This window comes from Cuculus canorus, chromosome 4 (genome assembly GCF_017976375.1).
Source record: "Cuculus canorus isolate bCucCan1 chromosome 4, bCucCan1.pri, whole genome shotgun sequence".
NCBI classification, from domain to species: domain Eukaryota; kingdom Metazoa; phylum Chordata; class Aves; order Cuculiformes; family Cuculidae; genus Cuculus; species Cuculus canorus.
In genome coordinates, this window is record NC_071404.1 from 22296127 (window position 1) to 22323103 (window position 26977).

Sequence of the window (26977 nt, forward strand, 5' to 3'; positions counted from 1 at the left end):
TCTTTTTTCTTCCATGAAAACATACCTGTTTTCAGGTATTGCAGCTGAATTTTGCTTCAGTCTTTTTGTATACGCCCATCTTTTCCCTGTCTACAAATGGAAACAGAGTGTTAGTAAGTCATCTGTTTTCTTGCTTGCTATTCAACATGATGTGCTTTATTAAATTTGAAAAATATTTGTGGTAAGCCATGTTACTATAATCATGGAAATTCTACTGATAATGTGTTTATTGGTGTATCAAAACTCTTGACTTGGTTAACTGCATGAGAAATTAAGAATTTAGGCTTTTGTGATCAAGTGGCAAATTGGATTTCCACTTACTTAATTTTCACAAAACAAATCATGAAACTTCGAGGTACCTTATCACACCCTCTTTACATTACTTTCCAAGGTTTTACCAGACTCAGTCTTTTTTGATTATCGTTCTGTAAAAGATCTATCAACAGCTCCTACATGCAGTTATTCACTTGCATACAGTATACTTCTGACTATGGATCATTGTCATAGGAGAAATAGCAAATATAAGATAGTTATGATTTCTATAAAAACTTCTTTAAAATAAGATATTGTTAAGGCATATTGCGGGCTGGCTGTACCCCAGGGAATTGGGAGCTGCACAGCCTCCCCATGGATTTGATAGGAGATGCCATAGAGCATGCCTCCACCCTCCTCCACCCTTTCTATGTGTGGAACTGGCTGAGCTCAAGCACTGTCATAAGAGCTTTGTGAAGAAAGAGCAGATAGACGTCTTGAAAGGTTTTCCTTCTTCATTTATTTGGGAAATTAAGAAAAAACATACTGGAGCTTTAGCCCTCCCCAAAAGGTCCTGCTGCTGCCAGAGATACTGCTGTAGGGAAGGAAAACTTACGAGTCCACACAGGTAATGTAAGTGCTCATGAACAAGCAGGAAAAAAACACAAGGGGAAATAAATCCACTTTAAAAGTCCTGAGAATTTTGTTCAAGATTTCAGGTGAAAACACTGAGACAAGGTTCAGCTAAGGTATATAGGGCAGGAACCTAGAGAGATGGGTGTATATCAGGACTACAGACTACACTTTGTTCTATGACTTGTAGAGTCTAAGGACATGAAGAGTGACTGAGGTGATGCTGTTGAGAACAATTTTCAACTTAATGTTCATTAAAATGACCTAATTTTCCATGCAGATGCTGTGGATTCTGGAACATTATGGTGTGTGTTGCCCTAACCTGAAATCTTCAAAGATTTCATCCTGAAACTACTCCAAGTAAAGTTTAAAAAGGGAATTTCATTTAAAGGGAGCAGATTGATAAAAGAACATTGACAAGAGTGTGGTATTGTTTGCCTGAAAAATTTTATTCACAAAATTTTTTCCACTAAGAGGTGCTTCTGAAAAGTAAACTATTTTCTTTTGCCATTTCATCTGTAAGCAGCTTACTATGCTCTGCATAATTAAGTGGGTTACTTCAAACAAACAAAAAAACCCAGATAAGACTGATGGCAGAGGTGAATCATTCTCTTTAATAGACTAAAGAGTTTGAGCTCCTTTACGCACTCTATACAGAGATATGTTTTAGACCCATGGCCATCTCTGTACCCGTCAGCTATTGGGTTTTCAGTTTCTTCACATTTCTCTACTTTATTCCTGTCATTTTTCCTGATACAATATTCCAGGTATGGCCTTTCATTGCAGTTTCCTGAGGGCACTCGGGCCCTAATGGCACTGAACACCTCTCATAATAGCCCTCCATCCCTCAAACCTCTTTCTGTTAGACAGGGGCTCCATATAAACTCAAGCTAGGACCTTTAGTCCTGGTCTGAGATATCCCATATGTGTCCTGCCTCTGTGTCTGGCCATGAACCCCTGACCTGTGGTCTGACTTCACAGGTTGTCATCAGACTTCTAGTGATTCGATTTGCCTGGCAGATAGGAGTATGTGTTTGATCATAGTTACCATTGTCAGGCCTAATCCTGCTGCAGGCTAACCTCTTAGCTTTACCTTGGATCTTGTTAATCAGTCGTGGACTTCCCTAATGATCTGGACCTGGATGAACTGTCACCCTTGCAGTAAATAACTTTTTCCTTGTGTTGAAGTGGATCTTCATGTGCTCCAGTTTGTAGCCATTGGCTTTTGCCCTATCACTGGGCAACATTTAAAAGAGTCTGTCTCCATCTTCTTGACATTTGCCCTTTAGATATTTATAAGCATTGGTAAGATCCCCTCTCAGTCTTCTCTTCTCCAGGCTAAGTAGACACAGGTCTCTCAACTTTTCCTCATAAGAAGATGCTCTAGTCCCCTACCCATCTTTGCGGCCCTCTACTGGACACTCTCCAGTAGTTCCTTGTCTTTCTTAAAATGGGGAGCCCAGAACTGGACACAGTACTCTAGATGGGGTCTCATTAGGGCAGAGTAGAGGGGGAGGATATCCTCCTTTGACCTACTAGCCATATTCTTCTTAATGTACCCTACAATACTATTGGCCTTCTTTGGCCCCAGGACAAATTGCTGGCTCATGGTTGTCAACTTGTTGTCCACCGGGACTCCCAGGTCCTCCACAGAGCTGCTTTCCAGCCAGTCATCTCCCTAACCTGTACTGGTGCATGGGTTATTGAACAAGACTGGATTGAGCACTGCCCCCTGGGAAACACTGGTAGCTACAGGCTTCCAACTAGGCTCTTCGCAGCTGATGACAACCTTCTGAGTTCTGCCATCCAGCTACTTCTCAATTGCTGTCCACTCATCCAACCCATGTTTCCTAAGCTTATCTATGAGGCTGTCATGGAATACAGTGTCAAAAGCCTTGCTGAAGTCGAAGTAGACAACATCCACCACTCTCCTTTCATCTACCCAGCCAGGTATGCCATCATAGAAGGCTATCAGATTAGTAATTGGCCTTTCAGCTGGTTATGATGCATATCATTATTCTTGATGAGCTTCATGAAACATCTGTTGACTAATATGAACTCCAGAGATTCTCCACTAATCATCAGCCACCAGACATCAAGTCATTAACCATCACCTTTGAAGATAATAATCTACTTAGTTTTAAATTAATCTAACAGTCCATACACTCAGAGTATATATACTATAATAATATTCTTCAGCCTGGAAGATGCAACAGAAGATAAAGGTCTCCAAAACCTAGACTGGCATGGAGAAATTGAACAGAGAACAACTATTCACTGGCTTTTCCAGTGTAACTAAAAGCCATAAATTAAAAGAAGCCATAAACTAAAGAAGCAGGTGGCAAATTTAAAACAAAGATAAGGAATAGATTCTTCTCAGAATAAATGGAGTATATTCACAGATCTTCACCAAATATTAAAAAAAACCTGGAATAAATAAATAAATAAATAAATAGATTCAATTAAAGGATACAGAATTAATCAAAATAAAAGCTACCATTTCTGCTTAACCTGTACTACATACAATTGTAAAGTGGAAAAGTGTAGCAGGAAAGAATGACCAACCCATTTCTTACACTCTTCCACTGACTTATGCTATTTACCACTAAAGGATGAGTGAGATGGATGCTTATTCTAGGAATTTATGTTATTCATGTCTTACAAAGACACTGGTTTGAGTAAGAAAAAGTAAACATTTCTTCTTATAGGAATGGAGCCTGGCAATGTGTTACTCTGCATTATTAATTGAAGCAAGGCAGATTACACAGAAAATACAGCCTGTTTTAAAAATATAAATCTGTTTAAATACCATAACAAATCACTGTGGCATGCAGCCAAAAATATTTGTCATACTCCTCCATCTTGATCATCTGATCTACTCCTAGCAAAAATCTAGTGAAATTATCAATATAAAATACTTGCTGCTGGCTGGACTACAGCTATTGAGGGGAGATAAATATGTGAAACATTTTTCAAACTTTGTGTCTTTTACCCTTTCCATCAATCACTCAAGTTCTTCATCAGGAAAGAAAAAAAGAAAGACAAGATTTTCTTTGCAAACAGGAACTAACTTGTTGGAAGTTGTTTTAAATGTACCCTGTTGTTAGGGTAACTAAAGCTCTAAAAATACATTAAATAAAAGGGACATCACCTTAAAAGCTACTCATGTAGTCATGGCAACAGTAATTTATGGAATGAAAAATAGTTCATAGAGGAGTTTTTTTCTCCTGATCATAAGGTTTAAAAAACAGACAGCCAAATTCTTTATATAAAGTATTTGTGTTTATTTAAATTCAGATAAAATCCAAATTAAGAATACGCTGAAGTATATTTCTTGTGGGAAATGTTTTGGTGTTTTACCTCAGTCCAGCCACTGCACGGAACATTCGTATCTTGTACAGAAACCATTTTTTATCATGTGTCACAATGTGATCAAGAAATGGGCTGATTTTGTTGCACAGAAGTGCAGAGTATTCTAAATATTTTTTTTTTCTTTTTTATTTTCATTCAGCTTGTGTGGCAACCAATTGCTAAACATTTTTGATTTTCCAGTTTGGAGCAAATGTCAAACAACTGTTGAATAGTCAACAATTAGTTCTTCTAAAACCTCTCAAGCTGTTTTATTTGCCTCCGTTTCAATCATAGAATCATAGAATCACAGAAGGTTAGGATGGTTTGTGTTGAAAGAAGCTTCAAAGGTCATCTAGTTCCAACCACCCTGCCATGGGCAAAGATCTCATGTCCTGTGAACTTGTACAATTTCGGATTCCTTAGATGATCTTGTACCTGACCTTCTCCTACAGTGGGTGGTTATTCATTCTCCCAGTCCCTTCCTTTGCCTTCTGCGCCTTGAGAGGTGTGGCTTGAGGCCTTGCCATTGAAGCCTGAGGCAAAAATGTCATTGAGTACCTCAGCCTTCTCCATATCTTGGGCATTCAGGTCTCCTGTTTCTTCAATCGGTTGTCATCTAACACAGAAATACTTCTACAACTCTCCTCATCTTCACAGCTCTTGCTTTCACTATGAAATTTTTGGAACCAGTGTCAAGTTATATGCTTGTTGATTGTCCCTGATCAAATACTTGGTTGATATCACTAGTAGTTTCTGCTCTTTTACAGCCATTTTTTAACTAGTAGAACAAAATCACTCAAATTTGGGTTTTTCTACCTTTAATTTGGCAGTGTAATATAACAAAGAATAAACAGTGAAAACAAAACCATTACCATAAGTAGAGTGAATTTCATGTTTTAAAATGGTGGAGTACATGAGCACAGTTAAATAAAAGTTTAATCAAAAATAAGCATCAAAGTTTACAATGACAAAACCAGCAATTAGTTTGGCACCAACCTAATATATATATCATTTGGATAATTTTCTCCACTTTTTCTTTAAAAATATGTGCTAATTAAATTTTAGTCTCTTTTTGGTGTTAAGTATGTCTATACCTATGCTGAAGAAATAAGACTTATGAAAACCTGAAGTACAATTTTGTTACACACTGTGATTACTCAAAACCAGTGCTTTTTTTGCATAGAAGTGTATCTCTTTGCTACATAGCTTTTAAGGGTAAATTTGTAAGACATTGATTTTTTCATGTATTTATTCAGATAGTTGTTTTAAATTTCCCTTCTTAAAAAAAGAATCATTAATACTTTTTATTGTTGTTGCTAGCCAGCATAGCTAAGAGAGCGAGAGGTGCCTAAATCCTTCTTGAACTTCATTAACAGTGTTGTTAAATAAAGGCCTTATTTAAAGCTAATTTAAGTCAGTGTAAAGATATTCATTGTGTTCAATAACCTTTGGATCAGGATTAAAATCTATTTAGTTACAGATATACTGTCAAAATGAAGGTTATGAAATTATGGAGTTATCACTAAGGACATAATTTGAAAGTAATGGAATTTCATCTGTAACCAAGGGCCTAATTTTGCATGCAAATCCTTGTTAGCACTGAAGAAAGATACAAAGAGAAGAATGCAGCTTGATGGCTTGATGGCTCAGGTTGTGATTTCAGGTGTAAAATTAGAAACAAATATAATAACATTGTAGATATGCACACTTGATATCATTTGGAGGTATCAAGCATAGAACTCATGAGACAGTGACTCTTTGAAGCAAAGATATGTTCAAAGTTCCTTACTACCTCAGAGCAAATAACTGCTTCTCCTAAGCCACTAAAAATTTCATTCAGACAAAAAAGTATCCATATTTGGAGCAAACTCAGAAGAATTCTATATTAAATAGTCTTATTTATATATGGACAATATTTTAAGCTTCAGAGAAGTTTGAATATACGTAGCATTGATGAGGGAATAAGAGAAAATCTATGGGTGAACCGTGTCTGTGGCATATTCATATTGCCTCCCACAAAATTGTTTTTGTCACATATCTCTGCAACTTATCAAAAGATAAGATAAATATAGTCAGCATTTTAAAATATGTTTATGGAGCTACCATAGAGAAATGAAAATATTTATTGGTGCCATAATATATAGAAAAACACAAAAAGCATCATTAGAAAATCGTAATAGGGTTATTTGTTAAAATACAATGATAGCAAAAACTCATTTTTGTGAATGAGCCACAGGCAAAGACAGTTAAGTTGGAAGAGAGCAAATAGTGAGAGTGAAACTGCAATGGAAGAAGAGACAGAGCAGTTCACTATTTCTCCATATATGTATTACTAAATATGTTACTAAATATATATTTAATTAATAAATACAGGCTGAAAAATCCTAGTTTACTATGAATTTACATCTCCTAGACATCTACAGTCTCCTTTGCAAGAAAAGAGAGAGCTGTTTTGCAAGGTGCTTATATAAGGCTACCAAACAAGGGAGACTGAGAGATCAAGGAACAATTTTTTTTGTCTTTTGTGACTAAGAAATCTGTGCTTATTTTGTGCTGGATTGAGCATAGAGTAGGCAAACACAATCCTGCCTAGTGGAGTGATTAAGTGTTTAAAATGACATTTTAATTCAATCAATTAAAAGCATAAACAGCATGAGTTTGATTGAATCAGTTTAAAGAATTAGACAGAAGTCAATGTGGTTGTCAGCAGGGGTGAAAAATTCATGTATCACCTACACACAGCTTGAATGCTGTATTTCTCAATTAGATATTACAAACAACCCACTCTACTCTATCATAGAAGAATAGCTCTTGAGCAAGAGAAAAAACAGCAAAGCTTTCAAAATGTGTGCAGTTAATTAAAATTTAGGCATCAAGTAACCATGGTCAAACGTTTAATAAATATGACAGCTTGATTAGTCTTTATTTGTTCTATATGTTCCATTAATTTAAAGAAAATATTTAATTTTAAGAAAATATTTAATAAATATTTAAATATGCTTTTAAGAGGAAAAAATATTTTACCATATAATGAAACATCTGCCTTTTAAGAAAACGTCATTTTTATATTCAGTAGATAGATCCCTAAAACACAATATATTAGAAAGACTATAAATATGTAACAACTGTTAATTGTGTATTGAGTAGTTAAGAGATAGCAGTATGAAAGCAAAGAAAAACATTCAATTGCAATGATATCATAAAATTGGTTTTATCCTACAATACACGTATTTGTATGGTAATTTAATGTTAATGTTAGAGCAAGAATTTCCAGAAGTGCTCACTTTGGCCTAACCAAATATTTACATCAAAGACAGAACCCATTGCCCTCGAGATAACTTTGGTTAGAAACAAACATGGGACAAAATCTGCTTTTGAAAATATATGCTCCAAAAATTAACACAAAAATATTAATTTAAAATTTTTTAATGAAATGTACGCGTCTAATTCCAGTCACAGTTATATAAGGACAACATGATTATTAGAGTAAACTGATTTAGCTCCATCAGTATCTACGCTTTAGTTGATGTACCTCTGCTGAACATTTTGTTCTATTAACTTTAGGTTCTGTTGTAACTAATATTTGATATTTCATTTTACCTATTTTATCAGTATAATATTTTCAGATGGCTAATTGTTCTTTAAAGTATTATCATCATACTAATTTGTTCACAGACTAGCTTTGATTGTTATGATAATAGTTTAAAAGCATATAATTTTAATAATATAGAGAAATACACACATGGAAGCAAATAACATATTCAAAATTAACATTCTCTGCTTTGATTCTTCTCACCTCATGTTTTGTTTATCAGCTTTACTCCAATAGTTCATCAAGTCTGAAAAGACAAAAAAGATTGCCACTTACTATATTGATAGTGTTCCTATCATTCATACAGTGATAAAAACCTTAAAATGAGCTAATGTTAATAATTTAATGAGAATATCTGCAACTTGATCTAGAAAAAGGACTGAGGTATTAAGCTACTCCAAGTAATCTAAAATAAATAACTAGATGAAGTACTTAGAGATATGATTTAGTAGTGGACAGGTACTGTTGGATTTAATGATCTCAAAGGTATTTTCCAACCTAATGATTCTGTGATCCTTAAACAGGTATGAAGTACGTTAAGTATTAATGCTTAAAATGCATTTGAACACTTCATGCTGTAACATACATAGCTGCACGGTACAAAGCTCATGGAAACAGTTTTTATTTAAAATAAAGGTCAGGCTAAGCACTGTTGGTTTATCCTCACACTAATTATGTAGCTTAAAGGATTAGCTGATGCAGGGTTATCGCTGGTAAGTACCCAAAGTAGTTAATTATCATGAAAATCATATTTACACATTCAGTATGACATATCTAAAAAAGTGTAAGTTGTTGTTGCTTATTCAGGAAAATATACAGAAGTGTAAATTTTCCATTTAGATGACTTCTCCACCTAGCTTGGGGCCCAACTACTAACCTGGTATTTATTTTATTCTATGTCTTTTTATAGAAATGCTTATGTCGTATATGCGATATTGAACACATAATTATAAGTATATCCAAAAATCCCTCCAAGCACAAAGAAATACAAAAGGGACACTGAACCAGCAAAGCAAATTACAGTCTGTGTCTTCCTATCATCTCCAGCACTTTTCTTTAGTCATTACTGCTAATCAAATCTTGTAATAGTCTCTGAAGGTCATCATATCAATGAAAATATAACAATAAATAGCAAATTTCATCATTGTAGCGCCAATATTCTTTCACTAACTCAGATAAAAAATGTACAAATTCAGATGGCCAAATTCTGATTTGTTAACTATTCAGAACCAATGTAGATGGAGCTACTTTAAAGTTAAACTTAGGAAACTGAGTATAAAGCCATACACATGAATTGGTCAGGTTAGGTTTTAAAGACTGGCCTACAAGTATTTATCCATTCATTTTATGCAACATTTCAGATTTTAGTAAGCTGTAATCTTTCATGTTCATGATTGTGCTAATATTACAGACTGTTTATTTTCTAACCAATCATAGGTCTCATTCCACCAAAAAAGGGGGAGCAAAAAAGGGGGAATGAAAAAGGAAGAGGAAAGAGGGCAGTTTTGCCCTAAATAAAGATTTTTAAAAGCACATATTTAATAGTAGAATGACTACAGTTATAACTTGTGATTCCAGAGTACTTCAGACAGCAAAAAGTTTTGCATGAGTAACTGAATTTATGAAATTTATACTTTATTTTAAATATTTCACTTCCTTTCCACAAGTTTTATATACTTTATGGAACTAACTAAGATGTATTTATCTACCTATAGGTGTGAAGAAAGGTCTTGCTCAGATTCAGATAGAAATATTCAGCTCTGAAAACAGCCTTTAGCACGTTGGCTAAATGAAATCTATATTAAAAAAATCTTAATAGTCTCTGAATGTCAACACAATAGCTTTCTACAGCCCAAACATGACTTCAAAAGGAGACAAATAATCATTTGATTATTCCTGTACTGAAACAAACAAACAAAAAAAGAGACTTTTTATATATTAAGATTTTTATATAATTGCAATTGCTGTTAGTTAGAACACATTGCACTGCATTGTTTCCAGTAGTTTTTACTTTTTTATCACAGATCACAGTCCAAAAAAGATTAGGAAAAAATGTTCAAGAGTTTACCACTCCTGAAGAGGAGGAGAATGAGTTTGAAATTTCAGTTATTGTTATTTTCTTCTGGAAATTTATTCCTTTCTACTATTTTTTTAATAAAAATTACATGGTTGAAAAGAGTGATTGTAAAGGGGGAGGATGGGCTTGAATTTCATGTTAATATGTAGATTTTACAAGTTTAGAACACCAGTAATCTGTTATGAGACTTGTTAGAAGGAATGATTTGTGTAATTATATGTAGCCAGATATATGTGCTCAAGTACTTATGTCTGCATATATGAAAATATCTCTGAAAATCTGGCATTTACTTACAGTGATGCAACTCTAGCCCCCTGTATGTATGGCTCAACAAACTTATGTTGATGGAACCTCATGTCACAATCTAGAAGAAATATTTTTAAAATATTACATAAAATCATGAAAGTGTCCAAAATCCATATGCCTCGACAACTATGATTATAAATGTGCTTAATATATGTTTATGGAATTTTTAAAAGTTGTGTTTTCAAGTTAAATGTCCTTTCCTGGATAATTACATCTATCAGAAAGCTGAGGATATTTTACTTCCAAAATTACAAAAGATTAATTCTGAACTCAGCAGGCTAGATTTAACTGATCTATAGGCATGGCATGTTTTAATTTTTTGATCTAGGTATATACATGTTTTGGGAGATGGAGGAGCCGATTCACTGGAAAGCAGATCCAACTCTTGAATTATGTCTCTAAGGACCTCAGATTGGTCAGTGCATGGGAATTCAGAGTGCTGGAATGGTATAAAGACTGCATGGGTGAGAACAATTTGTTCTTTACCCTCTAATCATGGACTAGTGTAAACTGTACTGACTGAACCTGTGTTCTTCATGCAGTTATATTAACTATGTATAGAGTCAATGCAATTATGTTGGGTCTCTGTGCTAGTAGTGCACATACATCAATCTATTTTTTTTCAGATTTTCTTGTCCTGTAAGCAGTGAGACATGCTTATTATGTTTTTTCTGTGACTTTTGCTAGCACAGCTTTAAATTATTGATTTAATTTTGCCAGCTTATTGTTCCACAGATTAAAGAGCAAAAAGTAAAGATTTTTTTTTTTTCAGTTACATTTCCTTATACTTCATATCCTAAAATTTCTTTCTCTAGATTAATCCTATCATTAGTTTTTCTTACTCGGCTTTTCAACACCTTGCCCTGCAGCCCTATGCACAAAGCTTTTTCATTCAGTACATACAGCCTTCACTTAGCTAAACTTGTTAATTATCTCCTCTGCTGATGAAAGAATTGTCTCCTGGGTAGATTCTAGTATTTTAGGTTAATTGCTCCGTAAAGAGTGGGGGAAATGGGAAAAACATAGAGAATTTTCTCATGCACCTAGCTGGACAGAGAGCTTCATGATTAATCAGTACATGAGGTACATGGCCGAGGTCCATGGGACCTGGTGAGATGCATCCACAGGTCCTGTGGTACTGACGGTTGAAGTTGCTAAGCCACTATCCATCATATTTGAGAAGTTGTGGCAGTCCAGTGAAGTTCCCACTGACTGGAAAAGGGGAAGCACAAATACCATTTTTTAAAAAGGGAAAAAGGAAGTCCCAAGGAACTTCAGGCTGGTCAGTCTCACCTCTGTGCCTAGCGAGATCATAGAGCAGATCCTCCTGGAAATTCTGCTGAAGCACATGGAAAATAAAGAGGTGGTTGGTGACAACCAACATGGCTTCACTAAGAGCAAATCATGCCTGAAAAAATTTGGTGGCCTTATACAATTGGGCTACAGCACTGCTGGAGAAGTGTAACTGGTGACATCCACCTGAATTTGTGCAAAGCATTTGACATTGTCAGGCACAATATCCTTGTGTCTAAGTCGGAGAGACATGGATTTGATGGATGGACCACTTGGTGGATAAGGAATTAGCTGGATAGTCTCACTTGAGGAGTTGTGGTCAATGGCTCAATGGTCAATGGCTCAATGACCTCAGAGGTCATTATTGGGACCGTTGTTTAACATCTTTGTCACAGACATGCACAGTGGGATTCAATGCACCCTCAGTGAGTTTGCTGATGACATCAAACTCTGTGGAATGGTGGACACACTGGAGGGAAGGTATGCCATCCAGAAGGTCTATGACAGGCTTGAGGAGTGGGCCTGTGCAAGCCGCATGAAGTTGAACAAGGAAAATCGCAAGGTCCCGCATCTGGGTTGCAGCAATCCCAAGCGCAATTGCAGGCTGCACTTGCAGCCCAGAAATCCAATCATATCCTGGGCTGCATCAAAAGCAGTGTGAATAGCAGCTGGAGAGAGGTGTTTCACCCCCTCTACTCTTCTCTTCTGAGACCTCACTTGGTGTTATGTGTTCAGTTGTGGGGATCCCAACATGAACCTGTTGGAGTGAGTCCAGAGAAGGGCCACGAAGATGATCAGAGGGCTGGAGCACCTCCCATATGAGGACAGGCTGAGAGAGTGGGTACTATTTTGGCAGAGAAGAGAAAGATGAGGAATAACAGTTGTAAGACGCAAGAGGGTAGATCTAGATCAGGCATTATGAAAAAATTTTTACTGTGTGGGTGGTGAGGCAGTGGAATAGGTTGCCCAGAGAAGTTGTGGGTGCTCCATCCCTGGCAATGTCCAGGATTGGATGGAGCCTTAAGCAACCTGATCTAATGGAATGTGTATCTGCCCATGGAAGGGGAGTTGGAACTAGTTGGATCTTTAAAGTCCTTTCCAACCTAAACCATTCTATGATTCTACAGTTCTGTGATGTGTCTCAGCAGTGACTTTCCTCTTCAGGTATGAGATTAGTTAAAAAAGATTGTATCTCACCCCTAAGAGTCCACTGCTAGCAAATGCTGGCTGGTAACAAGCCAGCACGATCACAGGAGCTGAAAGGGAATCCTGCTGCTGCAGTCACGTGCTGTGCAAAATCCTGCCACAAAACAGAAACATTTCTTTTACTGAATATGTACCTGGAAGTATCTTTGCTCTTTGAACCAGTCATCACACATGACTCAGTATGCTAAGATGATGTAAAATATTACCATAAGGAGGGTGGAAGATATTGTCAATAATGACAATCTTCAAGCTGCTATAACGATACTGACTTAACTTTAACGTATGTTCTCTTCTAAACATATATAATGATGTGATACTCTACTACAAGTCATAAGCAGCTTTTTTTGCTGAGCAGATAATCTAGTACTGTTGCAATTTATTTCACATAAAAACATAAAAATGTAAGAAAATTAATTAGAGAACTATTTTCAGCTGCAAAAGACTTTACTCAGGATGACATCTCTGAGCAAACCAATGGTATTAATAATGTCCAGTTGGCACATTCCAGCCCATAGTACTGAATAATTGGGTATAATTGCAAACATATACAGAAGGCCTGGATACTAACAACAAATGTTGACTAAGTGTCAAGCTGGGAACGTCCTCAAGTCTCATGAGCTCCTAAGAGGAAATCCAAAGTGCTAAATCTCAGTCACTTCCACAGCACTGCAGTACGTAGAACAAGCTCCTGCCGGGGTTGCATAGGGTGCTGATTCACATAATATCCAAGGTATCAATTTAAGAATCCAATAATAGGACTGTATTCCATATAATCCCCTTCCTATTTTTTCTTCCTTTCACATAAAAATTGCTTTTATTAAGACTTCAATCTGATAAATAGGAGAATTTTGTGGAAAGCAGAAGTCTAAAAAAGCAACATTGTCAGATGAAGCGTTCTTACTTTTCAGCAAGTAGGAAGGATTTTATTGCCTAAATCAGAAAATCTGGATCCTTTTCTTGCATAATCATACTTTCCGTGTGTGACCTTGCATAGGTAACTTGGCTACTGCATGCCTCATCATTTCCACCTCCTTAAGATAATTAGAATCTAGTAGAAAAAAGTGGAGAAATAGTTCTCTGAAATGCTTATCTGTACATTTTACATGAGTTTTCACCCTTTCCCTCCTATCGCCCGATTCTTGTAACTGTTAAGAGACACGTCTCATCATTGTGTGACAAATCAGAGATGTATCATTTTTAACTCATTCTGCAGTATTATAAATAAGTACACAAGGCAAAGTAATGAGCGGTCTGGTTCCCAGCGATATTTGCTTCATGTGCAAGAAGACTGTGAGATCTTTGTAAGAAATTCTGATGGAACCAAAATTCCCGTAGGAGTCACAGAGACAGAAGTCAAGGGGTTACAGAGATATACCTAAGAACAGAATGCTGTCTATAAGCTTTAGCCAACAATCCAAAGAAAAGGCTAGAAATTATTGCCCCATGTGACGTGCTTGCTACAATTAAATTTTTACTTGTTAAACTCATTTGCTTTCTACCTGCTTTTAGTTCCTTTGCTTTTGTCAATGCTTACTCCATATTACCAAAAAAGTCTTGTAAATTAAAACACAATCATATTCCCAAACACACTCCAAGTACAGCCATTCATTTCCTGTTATCTAAACATTTGGTTTTTTTTTTTTTTTAATTATTTGGAGGAAACAGGTAGCAGACTTTAAGCAGACTCACTTGAGTCATCTATCACAGGGCAGCCATTTATTTTTTGAGTGTTCTAGAATAGTTTTTCCTGCACGAAGACTACTTAAAAGAAAGGGGAAAACAGAACATTTGTTTTCTTGGAAGCAAGGTGTTTAAAATAGATTTAAAGCGTTTGGTGTTTATAGTATACAACACTTGGAGCCTAAGTTTCACGATATGGAAATCTTTTTTCCACTACTCTGACAGTCTGAAGAACATGAAAAGTCCAGAAGAATTCTGCACAGGCAGAAATAGCTTTTTGAAAACAAAGGGTAAATATTCAGCTTTGCCTTTTCAACTAGGATCAAATATTTTTATTCAGTCTTGTCCTAACGCTTAGGGGGTGGCTATGATATAGAGCACTGTACCCTTGTTTCCAAGGATATTTAAGAGAGTGAATGAATCAAAAAAACCACTAATGCTGTTTTGTAATTAATTTGGATCTATACTAAATGATGGGTAGTCTCATTGTACTATGGTGTACTACAATGTACTACATACATTACTTCAAATTAGGTAGTTCCCTTTTTCTCTAGCTTATCTAGAAAAATTTGTTAAATAAACAGCATTGTCCAAGCTACTTACTACTCAAACTAGAACCTTTTCCATAGACTAGCTTTTAAAGTTGTGATGGTTAAAATCTCTCATAGAAAAATGGTAGAAAATACTGATCTACAAATAGTGATTTACATGAGAAAAGTTTTTTCTATCTTTACATGCTTAAACTGGACTGTTTTTTCTCTCCTTTTCTTTTGGTTTGGTTTGGTTAGGTGTTTGGTTTGGGTTTTGCTAAAGTTTTTTTTTCTATAAACATCACTAAAAATAATGATAAAAACCCCATGAATTTATTTATTTTGGCTTGGCCATATTTTCATTTTCTCCATTTTACCTCAACTCTTTTCCTTTGGTCATTATTTGGGTTTGCTTTTGCTGTCTACTTAGTTTTTCCTAACATGACCATTAGCATGGGCCTTGGGTGTGTTAGGGAGCAGGAGTAAGGTTGCTCTACAAAGAAAGATGAGTCATTGTTCAAAGGTGACCTCAGCACATGTACTTTTCTCACCAGGAGGGCATAACCCTACGAAGTCTGACTACAGTGCACAGAGCAGGGTGCTAATGAGAGGATCAGTCAACAGATCCACTTTATCTGTGCTCTTAGGTTTTAGTAAATAGAAAATTATTCACATACCAGTAGTACTTCATTAAGTAATCTTTTATGACATGGTTCACTATTAACTGACCCTCCTGCAGTTCATATGTATGACTAGGAACATAATAGTATGTTTTAACACCAGGTAACACATCACCTGATACACATAAACAAATACAAAAATATTAGTGTAAGTCTTTGTTCCAGTGCCCTTTCCACCTCGATTACGCTGTAGTGCTCAGACTCTAAGTGCTACTTTATTAAATATATATGGAAATTATAATAGAGTATTGTATTGTTCTGTATCTTTCCACAATACACACTTATTTATTTGTATATGTGCTTTGCTGGTGCATTTGAGAAATATAGTTCCTACCAGTTGCCATGGTTGCTGCCTGCAATCTTAATAAACTTCTTAAAGTGTTTTGAAGAGTGCACAGAAATACCATCCTAGGCAGACTGCCAGCTGGAAGGATATTCTAAAACATTGCACTTGATCACCAGGGGTTTCCCACAATATCTCTCCAGCTGGCAGCCTGCCCTGCTAGACTGGACCCTGTAGGAGGGCAACACTCTACCTGTTGCTGGCGGATTTGATCTCATAGTAGAATGGGAGTGTATCACAAGTATAGGAGCACTGTTCCTATTGTGAGTGTCCAACCACTGACTGTATAAAGATAAATAATTAAAACTTTCCCATAGGCAAACATGAGATACTTGAATAATGGCTTTCATGCAATTTTATTTTTTTTTGTTACAACTTTCTGAGAAAAAGGTGAGTGTAGTATTTTCAAATTTAAATTCAATCCTACTGGATTTTGGAGAGGTTGTTGTGGAGGCATCAACAGGTGTGTAAGATAAATCTGTAAGACTGTTCTGGAGATGAATGCTGTCAGTACTTTTAAGTCAAAAGTTAACAAACTAATCATAATTCTATGGTTCCTTAAGGAAAAAAAAATCACAGTCTTTAAGTTATTAGTCAAGACTTTTAAAATACTACACACTAAATAAGTTAGAGTCTCATCATAAATAAAACCCAAAGAAATAATTCATAAATTTATGCATGTACATATAAAATAACACCTGCAGTACGAAAATGAGAGAGTACAAACTGAGATTAACCAGTAGCTGTTGGACAAATAGGAACAGTGATGACAGCAGGCACCCAATTTGAAAGCCTTCATTTAATAACAGAAACTTGATGTCATCTAATGAATCTTGAATTCCTTTTCTACACAGTAAAACAATTCCACTAGGACAAGCAGGGAATACTGCAATGCAACTTTGTCTTTAGTTGGTGTATTGATCTCTTGCTTTTAAGGCAAGGTGAGGATCACCAGTCTTCTACATGACAAGTATTTTGTATTCTTGTCCGGCACCATTTTTTTTTCCTTTTTTTTTTTTTTTTTTTTTACTGTTAGTATTGCCCTTCCTTTCTCTTTAAAATCACTGCTTTATATCAGTATAGGGGAACATAAAAAGCAGGGTCATTCCACAAGGAAGAAAAACGATGAGTGTCCACACCACGGGTAGGGCAGAGCCCTTACTTACTGGGATGTACTGGTCAGTCTGCTAATAGTAGAGTCCAGCAACATTTCCAGACAAGGGAAGGAGATGAATCAGGCCAAGATTCTAGGCCAAGATTCTAACTAGGGACTCTAGTTAGAAGCAGCTGAAGAAAGGACCAAAGTCAGGACTGAAGAAATCATACAACATACATATGTGAGGCCATTCAGGAGACAAGCTAGCTACAGTGTAGGTCCAAGGTCCATCCAGGAGACAGGATGAAAAACCTGACAAGTACACTTAAGCTACAGCCCAGGCAAGGGTGCTGGGTGATCAGGCCTCAGCTTAACTGAAGTTCCTGGACCCAAGGCAGATGGTGTGAGCTGAAGATCCAGGTGAGGTTGGTTAATCTGGTTATTAGACCCATGGATATCTTAAGAGCTCTGATAATCATAGACTTAAGCTTCTTCATGCTGTCACAACTTAGGAATTCAGCCAAGCAGGTTTCCAGTCAAGCTGGACTAAGAAACAAAATTATCATAACTGCACAATCAAGTTTCTTAGATCAGACATCGACACTGCATTGTTTGAACACAACCATGACTTTTATCAGATTAGTTGTTAAGCTCCAAATGCAGAGTTTGTTTTCTAGCCAAATTGCTGCTTTTGATAATACTGAAAACTCTTCAAGGAATGCTAAGCAACAAGGGACTAAGCTTAGGCCCAAGGTTTGTCAACATCCACAGACACTCTATGTCCCTATTCTGCTGGAATTTTTATGAGTAAAATTATCAGATTGGCTTCTATTCAAAGCATAGCCTAATAATTGGGAGAGGAATTACTATTAATACATAAACTTATGAGCTTTATAAAAAAAGAAAAAAGATACACCTGTTTATTTAGACGGGAGAGAGAAAAAAAGGCTATGGGGAAAGCAGCAAAATAATTGTCAGTCTTTTCTTGAACAGAAAACTGTTATATGACCCTAATGTGAGTTGATCTCTTGTTAAAGATGTACGGAATGCAGTGCAGTGCTAATTAGAAATACCATACAAATGCTCTTCTAAAAAGAGGTTAACTTTTTATGCTCTGCTGACTGATGCATTCATGTTTATACGCAGGGAAGTGTTCAATTCCCTTTTGAATTATGTGTTTTTTTGACACAATATGGGACAGAGAAAGTCATCGTGAAAAAACTTTGTATGGTGGAAAAAATATAGAAAAAAAGAATAAAAATCTGCCCTTGAATTTCCAACACAAGGACTGCCTATTCCTCTGTCACGTACTTCCAAGTCTAACTGTCACTTCTTCCACTCAATATTTAGGACACGGGACTAAGTCCTGGTTTCTGAAATATGACAAAAGCTACCAAGCCACCACAGCTAATAACTTCACACTTAAGGTAGAGATTTCATTCACAGAGAAGACTGAGAGGGATCAACTTTCTTTTTGTGCAATAGATCACTCTATGCCTCATCATGCAGACAAAAAAAAATGTAAAAGAGAGGTTTACTTGATGAGAAATAAAGAGAAAGCTTCTCTGGAGCGTGTCCAGAGGAGAGCAACAAAGCTGGTGAGGGGGCTGGAGAACAAGTCTTATGAGGAGCGGCTGAGAGAGCTGGGGTTGTTTAGCCTTGAGAAGAGGAGGCTGAGGGGAGACCTTATTACTCTCTACAACTACCTGAAAGGAGGTTGTGGAGAGGAGGGAGCTGGCCTCTTCTCCCAAGTGACAGGGGACAGGACTAGAGGGAATGGCCTGAAGCTCCGTCAGGGGAGGTTCAGGTTGGATATCAGAAAAAAATTCTTCACAGTAAGAGTCATTGGGTACTGGAACAGGCTGCCCAGGGAGGTGGTCGAGTCGCCTTCCCTGGAGGTGTTTAAGGAACGGGTGGATGAAGTACTTAGGGACATGGTTTAGGGAGTGTTAGGAACGGTTGGACTTGATGATCCAATGGGTCCTTTCCAACCTTGTGATTCTGTGATTCTGTGATTCTGTGATTCTGTGAAAGTTAGCATCACTTATTATAAAAATATAAATCTTTAAAAAGGAACATTTTCCTGTCAAGTTTTTACTTCTTTTGTTCTAGAATATGTAACATTCTGACCTTACAGAACAAATAAAACAATTGCTAGATAAAAAAGTATTATTTTTGACAAATTATAACTTTCATTTATAAGTTTATTCATATTTTCACAATATATTTCAAGATTCCCATTATGTTTATATTAGATACAGGTTAATTTACTTACTTTCACACCAGTTCTAAAACTGTAAGATTATAACACAAAATAACTTTATATTTGATCAAATCCTAACGATTACAGTAATTTCATTACCAATTCATAAAAATAGATAAATCTTACAAAAACCTTCTCAAAAGTTATCAAAATTAACACATTACAAGTCTTCAGTGTTTTCTATTTTGTTAAAAGATAGTAATTTTTTAAATTTAATCTAATTCATAAAACCAATATTTTCTTTGTGTTAATGGCAAAATTTTCCTGTTATGCCTATATACAGAATTTTCAACAAGACAACTTTCTCATAGAATCATAGAATCACCAGGTTGGAAAGGACCCACTGGATCATCGAGTCCAACCATTCCCAACACTCCCTTAAACCATGTCCCTCAGCACTTCATCAACCCGTTCCTTAAACACCTCCAGGGAAGGTGACTCAACCACATCCCTGGGCAGCCTCTGCCAGTGCCCAATGACCCTTTCTGTGAAGAATTTTTTTCTGATGTCCAGCCTGAACCTCCCCTGGCGGAGCTTCAGGCCATTCCCCCTTGTCCTGTCCTCAGTCACTTGGGAGAAGAGGCCAGCACCCTCCTCTCCACAACCTCCTTTCAGGTAGTTGTAGAGAGTAATAAGGTCTCCCCTCAGCCTCCTCTTCTCCAGGCTAAACAACCCCAGCTCTCTCAGCCGCTCCTCGCAAGACTTGTTCTCCAGCCCCCTCACCAGCTTCCTTGTTCTTCTCTGGACACTTTCCAGAGCCTCAACATCCTTCTTGTGGTGAGGGGCCCAGAACTGAACACAGTACTCAAGGTGCGGTCTCACCAGTGCCGAGTACAGAGGGAGAATAACCTCCCTGGCCCTGCTGGTCACGCCGTTTCTGATAAAAGCCAAGATTCCATTGGCCTGCTTGGCCATCTGGGCACGCTGCTGGCTCATGTTCAGTCGACTGTCAACCAACACTGCCAGGTCCTTCTCCTCTGTACAGCTCTCCAGCCACTCTTCCCCTAGTCTGTAGCACCGCATAGGGTTGTTGTGCCCCAAGTGCAGGACCCGGCATTTGACCTTGTTGAACCTCATGCCATTGGCCTCAGCCCAGCGGTCCAGCCTGTTCAGATCCCTTTGCAGAGCCTCCCTACCCTCCAGCAGATCCACACTTCCTCCCAGCTTAGTGTCATCCGCAAACTTGCTAAGGGTGCTCTCAATGCCTTCATCCAGGTCATTGATAGACATTGAACAGGGCTGGACCCAGTACCGAGCCCTGAGGAACCCCACTTGTGACTGGCCTCCAGCTGGGGTTAACTCCATTTACCACCACTCTCTGGGCCCGGCCATCCAACCAGTTTTCCACTCAGAAGAGTGGTGCGCCCATCCAGGCCAGAGGCAGACAGTTTCTGAAGCAGAATGCTGTGAGAAACTGTGTCAAAGGCTTTACTCAAGTCCAAGAAGACTACATCCACAGCCTTTCCCCCATCCAGTAGTCGAGTCATTTTGTCATAGAAGGCAATCAGGTTAGTTTGGCAAGATCTGCCTTTTGTAAACCCATGTTGATTGGGCCTGATCACCCAGTTCTCTTGCATGTGCTTCATGGTAGCACTCAAGATTACCTGTTCCATGACTTTTCCCGGCACTGAGGTCAGACTGACAGGCCTGTAGTTCCCTGGATCCTCCCTGCAACCCTTCTTGTAGATGGGCACAACATCAGCCAGCCTCCAGTCTAGTGGAACTTCCCCAGTCATCCAGGACCGCTGGAAGATGATGGAATGGGGTTTGGAAAGAACATCTGCCAGCTCCTTTAATACTCTTGGGTGGATGCCATCCGGCCCCATAGGCTTGTGGGTGTCTATCTGGGCAAGCAAGTCTCTAACCTCCGCCTCTTGGATCACGGGAGCCTCATCCTGCTCCTCTAACTCTTAGGTTTGTACACAGGGGGAACAACTTTCTTTGCTATTAAAGACTGAGGCAAAGAAGGCATTAAGTACCTCAGCCTTGTCCTTATCCCCTGTCACTGTTGTTCCTTCTGCATCCAATAGGGACTGAATATTCTCCCTCGTCCTCCTTTTCTTGTTGATGTATTTGTAGAAAGATTTTTTATTATCTTCCACAGACTTAGCCAATTTGATCTCTAGTTGGGCCTTAGCCCTCCTGATTTTTTCCCTGCACGATCTCACTTCCTCCCAGTAGTCCACCCAAGATGCCTGCCCTTTCCTCCAAAGCTCATAGACCTTCTTCTTCTTTTTGATGCATCCCAAAATCTCCCTGCTCAACCAAGCTGGCTTTTTCCCCTGCCGGCTCCTTTTCTGGAACATAAGGATGGCTTGCTCCTGAGCTGCTAGGGTTTCAGAGTACCCAGCCCTCGTGGGCTCCCTTGCCTTGAAGGACTGTCTTCCATGGGACTTTGCCAACCAACCTTCTGAACAGCCCAAAGTCTGCCCTCTGGAAGTTTAATGTGACTGTTTTGCTAATCCCCTTCTTTATCCCATCTAGAACTGAAAACCCTCTCATCTCATGATCGCTTAGTCCCAGGCGTCCCCCAACCGTCACATCCGCCACAAGACCTTCCCTGTTCTCAAACAGCAGGTCAAGGAGGGCACTCTCCCTTGTTGGTTCACTAACCAGTTGTATGAGGAAGTTGTCTTCCACGCACTCCAGGAACCTCCTAGACTGCTTCCTTTCTGCTGTATTGTACTCCCAGCAGATATCCGGAAGACTGAAGTCACCTACGAGGACAAGAGGTGGAGGTCTAGAGACCATGAAGCTACCTCTCTTTGATTACAAAAATTACCCAAAACTTCCACGTGGTCAGAAATTGTCCCACAAACTGAAATTAATTATATGTATATATATGTGTGTGTAATTATCTCTGCATCGTCACCTTCCCAGAAAGATCTCAGCCATGTCATTTTGAGCAAGACCAGACATCAATCAGTTCAGCACTTGGTACTAGTGAGAGGAACAAACATATGAAGCAACATTAAGTATGTCTAATACAGGATCTTTCACTAAAGTAGTATGTTTCAATAGCATTAGACACACCACCACTTTATAGAGACTATAGTTTTGCTGCTGTCACTACTTCGTCCATACAGCCATGAGTTGGGCTGAAACATCCAACAACTGTGCATGGGACCATGCTCTGCAAAGACGGAAAAAATCTCCTCGACCTATCTAAAGAAGTGTTCAGGAATAGAATGGAGAATGGGTTAAAAAAATATAAAAGGAAAACCTGTGATTCTTTTATGGTCATTGGAATAGTGATCATCACTTAAAAGGCCAAGCTTTGACTTTTTTGCTGAAAAACAAAAGAACAAGAAGATAATTCCAGAAGAGCAGTGAGCTATGCATCAAAAGGGTAAATTCCTCTGTCAGTAACTCAAAAGCAGCAGTGTCCTTTTCAAAAAATAGAAGTAAGGAAAAGAGATTAATTCAGCAATGTATTTAGAAGATCAAAGGGCTCATTTCTATTCAGTTTGATTTTTATTTGTCTTGAATTATATACATCAAAAGTACATACCTCAAGCTTAAGAGAAAAAGAGAATACGAAAGCTAAAGCACTGAAATTAACATCAGGGGAACAGAACAGGAAACAAATGCAAGACCAATAAGTAGCTATGACTTTTTCTGTTATAAAGATAAACATTTTGACCTTTTTAAAATATGACTTCTGAAATTGCAAGGGCAACATAATCAGGGCACTTTCAAAGGACACTGATTCAATGCAATAAATTGAAGAGTTTTTAAAGAGCTGAAAAAAGGGGAACTAATAAAATGTTAAACCACAATTTGCTTATCTTTAATAATCTTGGCCATTTTATATTCAAGCATTAGAACGCATAGGTTTCTGTACATTTGATAGCAAATTTCAGAACTTATTTGAATTATGAGTGCAGTGGAAACTTTTTTAAGGGCTGTACATGTAATGGCATTGCAACTGTAAATGTAAAGTTAACATAATCCTATTGCTAAGTATATATAAATCTTATTGCTATGTATATGTGTCTTAAGTAAATGAATGAAAACATTATCATTTTTTAACGATGCAGTTCCAAGAAGTCCTTATAAGATTACAGAAAACATAAAAGAAAATACCATGCTGCTCTGAAAAATGCACAATCTTGAGCTTGTGTGAGAAAAATAGCATACAATGTGTCACCTACCGGAAAAAAAAAAAAAAAAAAAACACCAACCAGAAAGCTGTCTGCTGTGCTGAGTTGAATAGCAACTAAGAGTATTTTCCTTTCCCTGAGGCAAATGACTGGTGATTTAGAAGAATCCTTTCTCACCCACTTATAATTTGTCCTCTGAGGATACTCTTTATTGCAGAGAAGCATGAACCAGCAGCTTCCTGGGGCTGGGAACAGGGAACTGGAGAAAATCCCCAGGCTGGGCAGACAAAGCCTGGCGGTCAGAGTCTGTCCCTCCCTGCTTGCTGGGCAGCAGGGTAGCCGTGGGCAGTTCCAGCACCTGGCACCGGGCACCTCCCTGGGTGGGTCTGCCTTAGTGGGGCCCATGGAAGCATGGCTGTGGGGAGACAGAGACCAGCCCTGCAGTCGGATCATTGAGGCAGGAGCTGAAGGCCACAGGGGAATGAATCTAGGTCCTTGGTCCTGGGCAGAGGTGTAGACAGTCCCCAGGTGAGGCTGGGCAAGGCCAATAAAGCCTGACAGTGTCCTCAGGGACCAGACACAATTAATATGTACCTTTACATCCAAATAATGTATTCACCTATCTTCTCTCTCCACGTTTTAAAGCTCTTCTCATTACTTTTTATGAATGGCTTCTGTGTCTTTCCTCATGGCACCTTAGAGCATGCAGGTCCACTACGGCCACTTTTTGTACTTTGAGGTTGTGGAGAGGAGGGAGCTGGCCTCTTCTCCCAGGTGACAGAGGACAGGAAAAGGGGGAATGGCCTCAAGCTCTGCCAGGGGAGGTTCAGGCTGGACATCAGGAAAAAAATTTTCACAGAAGGGGTCATTGTGCACTGGCAGAGGCTGCCCAGGGAGGTGGTTGAATCACCATCCCTGGAGGTGTTTAAGGGACAGAGTGGATGAGGTGCTGAGGGGTATGGTTTAGGGATTGTTAGGAACAGCTGGACTCGATGACCCAGTGGGTCCTTTCCAACCTAGTGATTCTATGATTCTATGATTCTATGAAAGCAGGCATAAAAGTAATTCTTGATTTTGCAGTTGGAAGCATACATTTTTTTGATGCTAGAACAAGTGCAAACTCTGAGGTCACTACTTAATGTTACATAAGTAAGGTAAGTACTGCAGGGGGCTAACACATAAAGATTCGGTTATTAGTATAGTTGCAAAATCTAACTTTCAATGTCTCTGCCATAAAATAGAAATCAATTCTTTGGATTAGGTAAGTAGATTTGTTATATGGGAGGAGTTAAATATCTGAGAATGAAATACACAAAGGCCAGAACAGTGAGTAACAAAGTACACAAGGAACTCCTGGACAAACTTAAACTCAAAAAAGAAGCCTACAGAGGGTGAAAGCAAGAGCAGATAGCCTGGGAGGAAAACAGAGAAATTGTCTGAGCAGCCAGGGACCAGGTTAGGAAAGCTAAAGCCCTGATAGAATTAAACCTGCCCAAGGATGTTAAGAAACACAAGAAAAGCTTCTAAAAAAAACAATAAAAGGAAGACTAGGGAGAATGTAAGCCCTCTCCTGAAGGAGAAGGGGCTTTTTTTGCCTCAAGTTTCACCAGCAGGGACTCAGGCTGTACCACCCAAGTTGCAGAAGGCAAAGGCAAGGACTGGGATATCAATGAATAGCCCACTGTAGGAGAAGAACAGGTGTGAGACCATATAAGAAATTTGAAAGTGCAAAAGTCCATGGGACCTGAGAGGATGCATTCACAGGTCCTGAGGGAACTGTGGGATGAAGTTGCTAAGCCAATATCTATCATATCTAAGAAGTTATAGAATCATAGATTCATAGGGTTGGAAGGGATCTAAAAGATCACCCAGTTCCAACTGTCCTGCCATGGGCAGAGACACCTCTCACTAGACCAGGCTGCTCAAGGCCCCATCCAACCTGGCACTGAACACTTCTAGGGAGAGGTCGTCAACAGCTTCCATGGGCAACCTGTTACAGCATCCCACCACCCTCATCATGAATAATTTCTTCCTAATGTCTAATCTAAATCTTCCCCCTTCCAATTTAAAGCTATTTAAAGCCCCTTCTTCCTATCATTACATGCCCTTGTAAAAAGCCCCTACTCAATTAATCAACTCCATATCTCTCCAATTTATTGACCATAATGTCATGCCAGACAATGTCAAATGCTTTGCATAAGTCCAGGTAGATGACATCAGTTATTCTTCCATTATCCAGCAAATGTAGGCAACCACCATATTTTTCATCTATGATTCATCCTTAGTGAAGCCATGTTGACTGCCACCAATAATCTCTTTATTTTATCTTGTGCCTCATCATTTTTTCCAAGGAGGATCTGCTTCATGATCTTGCTAGGCACAAAGATGAGACTGACCAGCCTATATTTCCCCTTTTTTTTTTTAAATATGGGAGGCTTTTTTCCCCTTTTCTAGTCAGCAGGGACTTACTGGACTGCTATGACTTCTCAAATATGAGAATGTTTCCTCCTGAGGAACAACTTTATTCATCCCCTTTTGCCCTTGCTTTTTCTCTACCCTCTAAAAGTGTTAATAAGAATGCCTTAGATCCTCATCAACCTATACCATCCAGAACAAACTGGCAATTCAAATACTCCTCTGAGAAGTCCTTATTTCAGCAGAAACACTATCGATGCCAAATCTTTCACATTCTTGATAGTTCTGTAACTGCTAAGATACTGCATGAAAGCACTGTCCATTTTTCTGACTCTTCCTGGGACAAGAATGTTGGCACAACTATCTGATTTTACCTGGGGTAGAGTTAATTTTCTTCCTCGTAGATCACATAGTGCTCTGCTTTGAAGCTGTGACCGTAACAGTGCTGATAACACACTGATAGCTATTGTTGAATAATGCTTACACAGTGTTAAGACTTCTTCTCTTCTCACAGTGCTCTGCCAGTGTGTTGACTGAGGGGGACACAGCTGACACATCTGACCCAAAGAATATTCTATACCGTATGACATAGTACTCAGCAATAAAAGCTGGAAAGAGGACATTCGGAGTTACAATGCTTGAATAACCAAGTAAACATTACATGTGATAAAGCTGAACACCTGTCTGTTGATGGGAAATAGTGAATGAATTCTTTATTTTGCTTGGCTTCTCTATGCAGATTTTACTTTACCTATTAAACTGTCTTTATCTGAACTCATGTATTTTTGCTTTTCAAATTCTCTCCCTCGTCCCGCTGTGGGGAAGTGAGTGAGCGGCTGTGTTGGGCTTATTTGCCTACTGGGTTTAACTCACAATACATGCCTTAAGTTATTTGAGTAATATTGCTTGAGTGATAACATAAGCATTTGTAAGTTTGATGTAAATGAAAATAATTTGACTATCTATTTGGATTAATTCATCAATAAAAATTATGAAGCACTTAGGAAAATGATAGAAATTAATATTTAAAATTGGCAAGTAAAGAATTTCAGCGGGAAAATGTTATGCAGAAATTAACAAAGGAATTAACCAATGACAGTAATATAGAGGGGAAAGTTCACTTCCCTCAATCTGCAGGCGATACTCCTCCTAACACA

General features: G+C 38.2%; 2 long non-coding RNA genes across 2 annotated transcripts in view; one reads left to right on the top strand and one right to left on the bottom strand.

Annotated features, from left to right (window-relative positions):
• The window catches only part of LOC128851956 (uncharacterized), a 32838-nt gene extending 5883 nt beyond the window's left edge, over positions 1 to 26955 (top strand). The window contains exons 3-4 of the long non-coding RNA XR_008449477.1: positions 10540 to 10675; positions 26335 to 26955. This is a non-coding gene — a long non-coding RNA (uncharacterized LOC128851956). The remainder of the gene's footprint in view (positions 1 to 10539; positions 10676 to 26334) is intronic.
• On the bottom strand, positions 25 to 10321 carry LOC128851957 (uncharacterized). Its single transcript, XR_008449478.1, has 3 exons — positions 10200 to 10321; positions 8033 to 8075; positions 25 to 90 (listed from the first exon to the last, which is right to left on the bottom strand). It is a non-coding gene; the product is annotated as an uncharacterized LOC128851957 (long non-coding RNA).
• Positions 26956 to 26977: the final 22 nt, after the last annotated feature.